Raw genomic sequence first — 14064 nt, 5'->3', positions numbered from 1 at the left:
GTTTGGGCTTTTTTAAAGTTTTTAAAAACATTTTAAAACTTAAGGAAGTAATTTCGCAAGGGAATTTAGTACATACATTTTGACTAAATGTATTAGTTTGAAAGGTCCTTAAGTTATCTAATCACATCTGACAAAAGGAATGGTTGCAGATGTTCAGAAAGCCCCTGGGAGACATTTGCATTAATTAATACAGTTTATGAAAATTTAGAATCTGAAAATGGCTAACAATTATGTGGCTAAGTGGTCAAGAAACTCTTTCAGAGTTCTCAAACTGCTGTCAATGACAGTTCAAAAGAATTTACACAATCAATGATTAATATTTATATAATTAACTGATTACTACAAATGCTAGAGAGAGTCAGGGTTACTTTTCCTCTCTCTCTTACTAGCACAATAGTAAGAGAAAGCAAATGGTCTATTAAACTTAAGGGAGAAAGTAAGACAATACTGTTTTAACAGAGACCAAGTAAAGAGAGACAATTTGGATACTAGAAAATTCAGACAAATGTGATTTAAGTTAAGACTTCAAAAAGTGTTTCAAAGGAAGGAGGAAGATATCTGAAACAAAATAAAGAGCCAAGAATATGTGTTGAATTTAGAAGCAGAGTTGACGGAGTAACTGCAAAGAGAAAAAAAAGTGAATCTCTATCTCAAGGGAGCTCCCGGAGCTTGAAATACGTACAGATAAAAGGACTGGATGGTAAACTAAGAAGTGTTACACTGCCATCCAATCACCAACAGGATAGTGCAGAAAAGGCACAAAAGCAGCTGAGTACTTTAATAAGACTACATAAACAAAAATGTATGAGCAGCATGGCTCTCTTGATCTTTCCAACAAGGCAGTTAAAAAAAATCCAAGTGATCTACCAAGATACCAAGTTAAGCATATGTGGTCAGTGTTGCATTAGCGACAATTACTGTTATAATAATATTTAACAGACATTATAAATTCTTGCAACAGTTATGTTTTGATAATAGTTCTTTGAAGTGTAAGATTTAATGGATCAAATTCTAATGGCAAACAAGCACCCTGCAGAGTTGGCAATCTCCTTTGGAAACATGTAAAGCACACAACACAAAATCAGGAGCCAAGTAAGAGTGAACTGGATTTGTGACTATGTAGATAAGAAACAAAAGACTTGTTAAATGGTTTCTAGGCAGAAATTGTCTTAACTCTTGGGATTTTTTACAGCGTATCACAGGTTGAACACAATCCATCAAGAAATGTGACTGACACGAATTACAGAAATTTAAAAATCACCTAAACTGGGACTGAAAAAGGAGATGCCTGAATTCCTGCATTCAAAATCAACACAGCCAAGAGGGCCCTCCAGAGATGAGATTAACAACATATAAAGCTAACTTTATTCTGCCCAACCTGTACACAATGAAAAAGTTAACACCTATGCAGGTTCAAGAAACTTTTGAAATAATACATTAAAGGACAGAAAAATGGGAAATTGACCTATTAAAGAAAACAAAGATCCAATTTTATTCCATATTGAATGGAACACATCCCAGTATTGTATCGGGATTAGGGAAGGGGCACTGAATTCAGGAATAGGACATGAACAATCCTCATTACAATGAAAAAAGAATTTCGAGACTTTAATATTAATGAAAAGACCTGTACCTTTACTTCAAAAAGTCTTAATGTGAAAAGGAGGTTATGCATGACACAGGTGGATAGTTTCAGTCAGAGGACAAGTCTACACTAGAAAAGCATAGCTCAGGACAAACTGGTGTTTAGCTTAATTGCAGTTTTCCGAAATGAAAAAGATGCTTGAAGAAGTCTTAAGTGCAGCTTTCTGAAACAGAACTGAATGGTTTGTCCTGGCCTACATTACAGTTAAACTGTTTCAGAGAATCAATACTGGACCCATAGCCTACACCCATTACTAGCAACAGATATGATTTCTAGGGTAGGTCTGATAACAGAGGAGATATGATGGAACAACACACACTTCAGCGCTCGGATGCAAGTTGAATACTATCTTAAATCTAGCTACAAATTTATATTTTCTAACTACACTAATGCCCAGAAGTAGACTACATATAACTTTATACAAAATCTAAGTTTGTTTTTAAAAACTTTATTAATAATAAATAATATTAGTTATCACTACAGCATTTTCACCCATAAGTTTCCCTGTAAGATGTTGATCTTAGGTTTATATAAGAATTTCACTGACAAGGAAAGGAAACTATACCTGTAGTAAGATATAAAAAGGGAGTAAGGTGTAGAAAAACTATACTTGTAGTAATATATAGGCAGGGAGTAAGAGGGTATTTGGGACACTCAAAGACTTTTTCATGTCCCTAGAGATATTGCGAAAACAAGAATAGGGGTCCCAAGATACCAGTGCCAAAGCCATAAAATAGTTTTACTACCATCTAAGAAGTAGAGAACCATTAAAGTATTTATAAATTTGAATATTGAAGTCAAATAAATTTGGACAAATATTAGACAAGTTAAAGAAAAGAAAATTCTCAATTTCATAAGTACTGTAGTCTCATTCAATAGTCTTCATTCTAAACCACAAAAGATTAGCAATGGCAACAAACAAAGGGCTCAGACACTAAACAGGAAGGCATACGCTTAACATTACAAATCTGGTGTCATAATATAATTCCCAATTCTGGACCTTAGTGTCCAAAATACGGGTATTAGCATGAATTCCCCTAAGTTTAATTACCAGCTTAGATCTGATAGGCTGCCACCAATCAAGACTTAGAGTAGAGCGCCTGATCAACTCTAGTCTCCCCCAAAAACCTTCCCTGGGGGTCCCAAGACCCAAATTCCCTGAGTCTCACAACAAAGGGGAATAAACCATTTCCTTCCCCCTCCCTCCTTCCTCCCCAGCTCCTTCCCACCCTGGGAACACTAGGAGATCACCTGATTCAACTCCGTGAATCTAACACAAAGAGGAACTTTACCATTCCCCCCTTCAGGCAATACAGACTCAAGCTTCTTTGAGCCTTAACTAGGAGAAAACACTCAAACAGGTCTTAAAGCAAAGCTTTTAATAAAAAAAGAAAGAAAAAAGTAACAGGTTTATCTCTGCACTTTAGATGGTAAAAAGTTACAGGGTCTTTCAACTTATAAACAATAGAAAGAAACTTTCTCCAGCAGAAACACAATTTAAGCTACTTCCAGCAAGTACACATATGCAAATGAAAAAGAAAACAAATCAAAAGACTATGACCGCCTTTCTACTTACAATTCTGAACAGATAAGAGATTGTAGCAGGGAGATTGGCAGAAACCTGGTTACACCTCTAGCCCCGTCCAGGGCTCACAGAGAACAAAGCCAACCCCAAACCCAAAACCCACAAACAAAGGCTTCCCTCTCACGAGATTTTAAACTATCTTGTCTCCTGATTGGTCCTCTGGTCAGGTGTTTGGGGTCCCTGTTTGTTAACCCTTTACAGGTAAGAGACATTAACCCTTAACTATCTGTTTATGATATCTGGAAGTACAGAATTTTTGCAAAACTAATACACTTCCCATGTCAATGTCACTCTGTTTTGGAACATCATTACTGAGCTACAAAAAAAAACAAAAAAAAAACCAACCAACCAACCATCTCAGTTATGGAAATAATTATTTTTTTTAAATTGATCCTTCTAGATCACCCACAGTTTAGCTGAATATATAACACTCCAAAGTCCACTCCCAATTTGACAGAGTCAGCCAACATGAGTCATGACACAAGCAATATCCAGAGAGAAAGAAAGGCTATGATCTGGAAATGAAAGTGAATACATTTACTGAAGCTTGGGAAGTATTATCTACAAGAGACTTTTTTTAAAAATTGAAGTTATGCTTCTTTTTTAAGCCCTCCTTTATGACACTAAAATTGGACAGTGTTACGGGGTGGGGGGGGTGTTAACTCAATCTTATACACCTTAGAAATAAAACCAGTGCTAACTCTGATCTTGTTGAAAGACCGAAAGCATCTCTCAGAAAATGTATATTATTAACTATCACACCTAAACTGAAGGGGCAAGGATACTAAATTTTCTCCAAAATATAGTCACTGACCTTAAAGAGGTGTTATTTTTAACCACTACAACAACAAAAAAAACCCTTTGTGATCTCTGTTGCTCAGCTTTCAATCCTATGATGCTATTATTTCACTAAGGAGAATTTTAAAAGGGAACAGGAGATAAGGCTACCACATTTGGTTCAACTCTTACAAGCAGGCAGCTGGGTCAGAGATCTACTGAGCAGCTGCTTAGCTAGGCATTGCAACCACACATGCCCTGGGAGGAATATCTGGAAAGAACCCCTGAAGTCAGTGTATTTTCTTACATTACACAAAGTTGTTGTACATTTGTTTTGCAGGCGCTGTCTTCCATGACACTTGTGGTTGAGGCTTAGAAGATAGTTCCTCAACGTGAAATAGGAAAAGACTGAGGAACCTGGAAAGTGGATGCCAAAAAATCACTTTGTCCTGAACAGTTATTCATTTCCTGAATGAAACTAAAAGAGAGGGATCAACCCAGCATCCACACTGGAGAGCTAAACCACAGAAGTTCATAAATCTAAACGTGCAATAAAACTAGGACAGAGAAGAAAGTCTACAGAATACATTAAGAAGCAATACAAATAAACGATGGGAACAAACAAAGCGGGCATATTGGAAGGTGGTCCTCTTACTTGCCAGAATAGACCAAAAAATGTATTTCTTAGCAAAAACACACACACAATGCAAGAGACTCAGACTTGAATTTACTTCCAACACATATTATGTTAACAGTCATAATCTAAGCAAGCCATTTTACCAGTTATTGTCTATAAAGATGAAATATTTTCATAATAATATTACAAGCATAAACACAATTAAGGACATTTCAGTAGATAGTGGAAGTACAGCAGAAATAATCAAGATGCCGCACCTCCAAGTCATTGGTGCAAATCTGATTCAGAATGGTAAGGTCAAAAAGTAGTTACTATCTAATCCCATTGGTAGAGAAAACAAAGACAAAATCCACCACTGTTGGCACCTTTGTGGGCACTCTCAGATGCTAAAAGATTGAATATGCATGTAGGCTGAACTAACCTTTCACTCTAGAGTTGGCTGTTCCACAGGTGAGTTGAGTTAACACTGAGGGAGAAGAAGAAAAGAAGCTTGCACTGCTAATGGTTGCACTTCGAGTACTATCAATACAGTACTTTTTAAAAATAATGCAAAGATGGTGAATTGACATAGTGAAACCACAAATGATAACTTTCCAATAAAGATTTGGATTCCAGAAGCAGTTCAGGAAGCAAGACACAAAGAATACTTATCCATAAGTTAGCAGTTGCCCTGTACAACAATGAGGTCTTTATTAGAACGATTCCTTATTTCTCAATTTTTCAAAAGACTTTAATGAGATTTCTTCTCATTTTTTTACTGTAATATGCAAGTTATTACAAAACCCTTAAATGTCCAGGCAAAAATATCACTTATTCATCTGAAGAGATTAGAGGTGAATAAACAAGTCTTTCTAATGATGAGGTAATATCTTTTATTGGATCAACTTTGTCTCTCTTATACCCTGGAACCTACACAACTACAACAACACTGCATTCAAGTCTTTATAGTAACCTTAAATATGTTAGTTTCTTACTAGAACAAAATTCAACTGAATTATGATAGTAGGCTCTGGGGCTAATAGGCTTTTAGCTCAGATAACTATCTCGTCATGTGGAATTTTAAGGATCCATTTCACGCTTTCTCTTCTCCCTAGTATTCAGTTAAGTCAAAAAACCTTTGGTGGAAAGAACTCCATTTGCCATCCTTATTCCATAGTTACACATTCTGACACACAAGCTTTTAGACACGCTGTTCCTGGTGGGGAAGTTGTCACAAGTGGTAACCATTAGAAAAGGACAGTTCAGGAGTTCTTCATTAAAAGACCTTCAGTAACCTACGTAGCCAGCAAGATTATAAAACATCATCTAGTGAATGATTAAAGTGTTAAACCTTCAAATATAGAGCCATAGCTCTATTTTTTGCCCAGTGCATTTATTATTTGCAAAGGCAAAGAAAAAATCACAAATGATGCATTAGATCTGCTTTAAATTATCAGAAATATGCTTGTGATTTAGCACCAACACTTACTTTCTCTGAATCCAACATACAAAATTCTCGTCTAGAAAAATATTTTAAAATATTCAGCCATTAAAGAATGTTATGTATTGTTCACTGTGAGATTCTATTTCAAAATAGCTTATTAGTTTAGTTTATAATATTAAGCCTTTTGAGATGTGCCTTTTTCAATGGAAAGAGCATTTAAGGGAATTTAATGCTTGCAGATTAACAACAGTAGACCCTTAAATCCCCTGTCAATCTACAGGCCAATTACAATTACAGGCAATGGTAGTGGAAGCTTCCCACCAGTAACCCGTAACCTTGTTGTACAAGTACCTAAAGGCGGAAAATGTCACACCCGTTCAATCCTTGTTGACTTGTACCTATAATTTGACTAAGGTGTGTTTTGGACCATTAAAATAGCTTCTTTTATTCAATACTAAATTACGCAATTATTTTTAGTATCAATTATATTTCATTATTCTCTTTAAAAATCACTCAACTGTTGTGTGTAGCTATATACTGTTGTATATAAATTATACATAGGTCTAGTGTCATTATGCATGTTTCAAGATCAAATTTGCTGATTTAACGGCTAAAGAGTTTTAAACGATACACAAATTCGAGAGTCTTTTCATTTCAAGCTTTGTTTTCTGGGGATTCCTAATTCTACTGTAAAAATTCCTTTGAGTAAAACATCTAAGCCCAGAAGTATTCCCCTCTCCCGCCCAAAGTGTTTAAGGAAAGGGTACTGAAACATTATGAAGTAATTGTACATATGTGTGGTTTACTGGCAAAACGTACATTTTACATTCCTATTCAGTTAGGAAATAAAACAAAAGTAGCATGCATATATTATAAACCAGTGGTTCTCAACCAGGGGTGCACATATCCCTGGGGGTACACAGAGGTCTTCCAGGGGGTACATCAATTTATCTAGATATTTGCATAGTTTTACAACAGCCTACATAAAAAGCACTAGCAAAGTCGATACAAACTAAAATGCCATACAATGTCTTGTTTATACTGCTCTGTATACTATACACTGAAATGAAAGTACAATATTTATATTCAAATTGACTGATTTTGTAATTATATGGTAAAAATGAGAGAGTGAGCAATTTTCAGTAACAGTGTGCTGTGACATTTGTATTTTTATGTCTGATTTTGTAAGCAAGTAGATTTTAAGTGAGGCGGTACACAAAACAAATCAGACTCCTGAAAAGGAGGTACAGTAGTCTGGAAAGGTTGAGAGCCACTGTTATAAACTATGTATTTAAAAATCCTTATGGGTCATATTTTTGCGCACTTTGGGATAGGTACAATCATTTTCTATGGCCTCAATCCTGCAAAAAAAACTTACCCAAACGCTCAATTTTACATACTGAGTAGTCCCAATCAAGTCCATAGGTCTACTCCCAGTGCATAAAATAAGCATATGCTTAAGTCTGTATAGGATCAGGGCCTATGTATGTACAGTACCTAGCACAATGGGACCCCAAGCAGGCTGAGGCCAATAGGTGCTACTGAAATATAAATAGTGAACAAAAATCAGATGAGAACTCCAGACTCTCTCCACTGGGTAAAAAATTCAGTAAAAAATCTGTTTCATAATGACAAAAGCAAGGAAATTTGAAGACTAAGCCTAAAGTAATCTTCAACTTACTCCTCTGAATAAAGCTTCAAAATCCATCGCTAAATAATAGGTGATCCTAAATTCCTTACATAATATTTCTAGCTGTTATGTAGAAAAGCACTTTTTTTGCTTTAAAATTCTCTCTTTTAATGTGATCCAGGTTGTCAGCAAAGTGCTCAACACATGATAAATTAAAATATGAGTTTTGAAAGCTGTCCAGTGCCCTATTTTGTAACAAATTTTGCTTTTCTACTTAACTTGAAAATTCACAAGTAAATCTACTTGCTATTCTGTTCGCATGGCTATTTTTTATGACTTGCACTTTCAGCTAAAATGCAAGAAGTTTTTATTTGTCTGGAGTGTTATTTTGTTTCTGTTTTTGTTTTGCTAATAAGAATTTAAGGAATATGATCTAAATTGTTTAAATGAGCCTGATTTTCAGCATAATGTGTCTTACTTAGCATTTGTTTAGACATGATTGGCTAGTTCAGGCTTTCAACTTTGTCCCTATTTGATAGACTTTTTTCCTCCAGAGGAAATCTTGCACACAGTCACCCAAGCTTAAACTGAAAGATATAATTCTGTACCTATGATAGTTCAATTCATATTCTTATTAAAAGCAGCCTGGTTTTAAAAAAAAAAAAGTTTTTTTTAAACCTTAATATACAGAGAGTTCCTAAACAATTAATCATAATGAACTACTGCCTTGGAAAATCTATTTTAAACAAACTCAAGGTTACAGGTAATGGTCTCAAGACATTATTACGCAATTTTTCAGGGAGGACAGGTTTTATATTACACATAGTGCTCTTTTTCATATGAAAAATCTTGGTACTATGAAATTATTAAAAGGCTAAGATATGCAACAATTGGTAAGCAGTACTCCTTTCTTTGACTGGAGCGTTTTGTTTCTTAGCAATTTTGTCTACCATGCCACCTACTAGCAAATCTAGAAAAACATGGGAAGCAGAACACTTTATCACAGGGTGCTGCTCTGAAAACTAGCCACTTTAGGGAAATCATCTATCTGGAGGGTGGGGGAAAAGCTCCATAGGCACTTCCCAATTCCGTACTGTGAAAAAGCTTCACTACCATGGACTCTTGTAACAGTATTCCAGTGCCACCCAGAGATATGAAAGCCATGTGCTAACTGAAGCATGGGCAAACAATTAGCTCTATATTCCTCCCACCCACCTACCATTCAAAAGAGAGACTGAAATATTACACAGGGGCACTGTCAACTTGTTTTGTGTCTTTTTTTAAATAGCTAATTTAAAATTCCAGTTTCTGATACAGCATCTTTTAGATGGTATGTCCACAGTAGGCATTCTTTATTGCTTATAAAAAAAATTCTTACAAGTGATTTTTCTATTCCTTGTCTATGTTCAGCAAAGGAGTAGTTGGCTGTCCACAAAAAACAAAACTGACTAAGCATAAAGTAAAACTGGAAAGATTTCCTTCCTTCTGTTTTAAAAACTTTAGGTGTTGCTTGTAACTTTAGTAGTTACATAATTTTCCAGCAGAACTGCGTTTTCCAGGTTGATATGTCCCTATAAGAAGAGTCGTTCTGGCATCCAACACAGTTTTAAGTTATGTCTACAAACACAGAGAACAGTGGTTCTCAACCCTTTCACAACATAGCACCAACTGACTTTATAGACACTTCAGTACCTTATTTATAGAAAATGAGTAGATGATTCTTTTTCTGTGCATTTTATTATCCTTCTGGGTACATGCAACCAGGGTCAAAATCACTGCTGAAAACAACTAAATACAAAAATCAAACTAAAATGTACAGGTGTTTTATTAGCTGCCACAAAATAAGACAATTACTCAACAGAAATGAAATAACTTATCTGTTCAGTTTTTTCTTTTCCATTTTAAAATGGATAATTATTTGAGGCAACAGATAAATTTACTGTACATCTGTATTCATTTTTAAAGCGAACTGCTATTCTAACATTCAAAATATATTTCTGTATACAAACACTCCTTTCTCCTCCCACTGGTGATTTTCTCTGTGCACTAGAAAACTCGCCTCATCTTCATGAAAACCAATGCAGACATCAGCCTTGCCTGGGAGGTTCTTCAAGAATCATTATGTCCCTCACCAATATGGATGGCAAAACAGCTACAAAAATACGTTTTTAAAAAAAGGAATTAAAATTGTAGATAATCAGCCTTGTTCTTTCCCTCCCACATTAAGAAAGGGGTGTCGATTCTTTAAGTTATTGCCAAATACATCTGGTTAGTTGGTGGATGGGACTATGTTGCTTTCAGCTCCACAGGGTGGGGACTCACTAAAGCTGACATTGTCTGAATGCCACAAAACAGATTCCTCTCACATCCCCGGTCTACTTTCAACCCTTTTCAACAAAATGAATCGCATTCCTATTTTTACATTAAAGCTCTTATTTTGCACCTCAAGCTCAGAAAAACCGCTGACAGGATTCAAATGGAGAGAGGGAGAGAAAGAGACAAACCACAGCACCTTTCAACACACACCCACCCATCCAACCCTCTTTTTCCAAAGCTTGAGATGAACTGATTTTTAAGGGGGAAGAGAACTGGAGCCATGAAGAGTGTAACAGGCGAGGGGCGTGATGCGGTGCTGCTGCTGGGGCAATCCCAACCCTTCCTCTAACATACTCTGCCTTGTGTGGCAGCTTTCCTGGCGTGACCCTAGGGAGCAGGGATGTGGTTAAAAAAGAGGATCCAGCTCCTCCTATTCCCACCCCCCAGACCCAAAATACAGGGGAGAGCCCATCTTCCTCCCCTCCATCCAGCTCTATTACACACACTTCTAGGGCACCACAAGATCCGATCTATTATTGTCCCCCTCCCCAAATCACCGCCCCCAGCTGGGATGTGCAGATCCCCCCCAGCTCCCCAGACAGGACAATAGGGCGAGCCCCCAGGCTCTCCCCATACACCGCTCCCCAGGCCGGGGGATACAGCCCGCGGCTCCTGCCAGCAGAGCAGAGCAGGACGGGGAGGGAGGACCGGCTCTCGGCTCCCCTTCCCGGGCAGGCGCTGAGCACTCACCGCGGCGGCAGCTCCCCGGGCTCCTCCTCTCGCCGCCCGGCTAATGGTGGCAGCGCGGCGCCGGCGGCTCCTCCAGGCGCGTCCCAGCCCCTTTGCTCAGCGCGGAGCCGCCCCCGCTTGGCGCGTCCCTGGCCGGAGGCTGCGGCGCGTCTCCTCCCCACGCCCCAGTGCCTGACTCAGCCTCAGCCGCGCCGCGCCGGGCTCTCCCCGGCCGCTCACTTCCGGCGCGCAGGCCCCGCCGCTCCCTCCGCCGCAGCCCGCTGGCTCCCCCGCTCCATTCAGCCAGCCCCGCGCCCGACCTGCTGTGAGGGGGGAGGCGCCGGCTTCCCCCTCACCGCTCCCGCCACGCGCCGGAACCCGGCCTTCGGGGCCCCTGTGCCTGAGCCCACGGTTCAGCGTCCACACTACCGCCTAAACAGCTGCTGGCCCTGGGCCTCACAGCTGTGCTAACATGTCCACACTGCACAGGAGGGGGGGCCCTAAGGCCATTGATTTGTCGGAGCCTTACTGGGAGATGTATTAAAAAGGAGATGTACCATTTTATATACTGAAGCTCAAGCTATTGTATACTTGAGGGCAGTAGAAATGTGCGGGGGTGAAAAATACATGGTAGGCTAAGGGAAAGTGTGTATCCCTCCAATAACTCTTAAAATAAAGAGTTATTCCTTGTTTTCCATGTGGTTTCCCCTTATTTCTATGCAACAAAGGTGGTCACCCGACTTCTGACTCAGCTCTGCCTTATTGCAAAATGACAGGATGTGGACCTGAGTCACAGCAGCATTCAAGTTCTGATCCACCTGCTCATCCGGTAGGGTTCTAGGACCGCGGTCCTGAGCCCTTGGGGACTGGAGTCAGACTGGTTTATGTGTGGACGGAAGAGGAGCCTGTCCTCAGTCCTGAGTTGGAGCCCTGGATTGATGTTCAGTGTAGACATATTCAGCCTTCAGTGCTATCCATTGATTGCTGCACATCCTGGGACTGAGTTGGGGGAGGAGGGAGATGCACTAGCCTTGGTTGAGATGTCAGCTACCGTACAGGGCCAGTGGGACCTATGCACACCCAGCACTAGCTCACTCTTCTCTAAAGCAAAAGGTTTTCAAAATTGCCCAGGCATTTTCAATGACCTGCCTGAATCGACTCAAAAGGGAACTGCACTTTCAGAAAGTGCTGAGTCTTAGAAAATCTAATCCTTCTCTGCAGCATCTCATGTTGGACCTGCTCCCCCCAAATCACTTGTCACTTTTGAAATCTAGGCCAGAATCTTTACAGGCAAATTCCAATTATCTGAATTTAGGGGGATACTAATTATTCAAAGGTTTTGGGTTTCATAGGTACAAATTTCAATTTTAGCCTAATTTTGGATTCTAGAACTAAAAACTAACTTCAGCTCATCTAAAACTCACATAAGCAGAGTTTGGATAACCAGGGTTTTCCCAGTCTTCCATCTGAAAACTCCAAAGGCGTTTCACGGGAGGTTAAATACAAGTCCCAATTTTGTTCCTTCTGGACCCAGTTCATCCTTGACCTATGCAGTCATTTATGTAAGAATATAAGAGCCATAATGTGTCAGACCATGGTCCAGTTTGCCCAGTATCCTGTCTCCAACATTGCCCCTGAAGCTCTGGTGTAACAGATCAAGGCAATTGTGGAGTGATCCACTCCATCTTCCATGCCCAGCTTCTGGTACTCAGAAGTTTAGGGTCACTCTGAGCATAAGGTTGCATCCTTGGCTATCCTAGCTAGTAGTCATTCATGAATCTATCCTCCATGAATGTATCCAGTTGTTATTTTAATCCAGTTATACTTTTGGCCATAACAACATTCCATGGCAATGAGTTTCACACATTAGTTGTGTGTTTTGTGAAAAAGTACTTCCTTTTGTTTTTATTAAACCTGCTGCCTATTAATTTCATTGGGTGACCCTGATTTTTGTAGTACAGGAAAGAGTAAAATAACATTTCTCTATTCACTTTTCCCACACCATTCATGATTTTATAGACCTCGCTCATATCCTTCCTTAGTTGACACTTTTGTAAGCTGAACAGCCCTAATCATTTTTGTATCTTCTCATAGGGAAGCCATTCCATACCCTCCTCTGTGTTGCTCTTTTCTGAACCTTTTCCAATTAATCTATATCCATTTTTAGACAGGATAACCAGAACTGGACCTAGATTTCTATAGTAGTATGATGATATTTTCTGTCTTATATTCTATCTCTTTCCTAATAGTTGCTAACATACTGTTAGCTTTTTTGACTGCTTTTGCACATTGAGCAGAAGTGTTCAGAGAACGATCTATGATGACTTCAATATCTGTTTCTTAGATGGCAACAAGTAATTTAGAGTGATCATTGTATATGTATATTTAGGATTTTTTTCCAGCGTGCACTATTTTGCACTTAGCAACGCTGAAGTTTGTTCGTCTTTCCATTTTGTTGCCCAATCACCCAGTTTTGTGAGATTCTTCTCTAACTCCTCACAGTTTGCTTTACACTTAACTGCTTTGGATTTGAATAATTCTATATTACCAACATAAAGCCAGGTAAAATATTACCAATACAATGTTGCAGCATTTTGCGCTAGTATAAGTGCTACCCAAAGTACAGGGCAATAGTGAATCAGTGCCTACATGTTCCTCACTATAGCTTTCATGTAACATGTACAATTTCACCTTACATGACCCCAGAATAACTTTAGCTATCACCTACAAAACATAGTTATGAACTCTTCCAACATCTACATCACTCATTCTATATTTTTATTTAATAGAAGACATACATATTAGTGAATTAAAGAGTCCAGAAAGATGTCTTCCAAGTCAGTCTTACAGTTATTAGAATGACTAAAGTGACATTTTACAGACTTTTTGGTAAATATAAAGGTATAATTTATGTAAATTGCCTTAATTTGTGATTTATATATTTTAACAGTATTTTTGACAATTGTTTTGGTCTAAAAATTGGCTTATTTACAAAAGTAATCTTAACTTTCATTTAATATTTCTCATAGCATTTTTAAGCAAAAAGTGTGAAGTGTAAATATTCTTTTCTCTCTAAATATTTGTGCTCAAAATAGATTTCAGCACAAAATGTTATATACAGAGCTCTTAACATAGTTACAGTAGTTTGAGAAAAAAAGTCTTAATAATTAAGTACACAATTTTCTATTGCGTCAGTCTCTAAGAGTTTGTGTCGATAACTGTGTGCTTTTCTGAGGCACCAGGTCCTTGAAAATCCTTGGAGGAGCTCCTCTCCTGTAACTGTAAGGTATGCAGTAGGCAAATTCCTCTTTTACTGATCTTG

At 38.4% G+C, this 14064-nt stretch overlaps 1 protein-coding gene across 4 annotated transcripts in view; it reads right to left on the bottom strand.

Moving 5' to 3' along the window:
* The window catches only part of RAPH1 (Ras association (RalGDS/AF-6) and pleckstrin homology domains 1), a 165114-nt gene extending 154289 nt beyond the window's left edge, over positions 1 to 10825 (bottom strand). For all 4 annotated transcript variants that reach the window (XM_030580421.1, XM_030580422.1, XM_030580423.1 and 1 more), the window contains exon 1: positions 10764 to 10825. The gene's annotated coding sequence lies outside the window, so the exon portion shown is untranslated. The remainder of the gene's footprint in view (positions 1 to 10763) is intronic.
* Between the last annotated feature and the right edge of the window lie 3239 nt (positions 10826 to 14064).

The sequence above is a fragment of the Gopherus evgoodei genome, chromosome 11, assembly GCF_007399415.2.
Source record: "Gopherus evgoodei ecotype Sinaloan lineage chromosome 11, rGopEvg1_v1.p, whole genome shotgun sequence".
In the NCBI taxonomy this organism is placed as follows: domain Eukaryota; kingdom Metazoa; phylum Chordata; order Testudines; family Testudinidae; genus Gopherus; species Gopherus evgoodei.
Note: the sequence above shows the minus strand (reverse complement) of the source record. Positions and strands in the feature narration are given on the sequence as shown.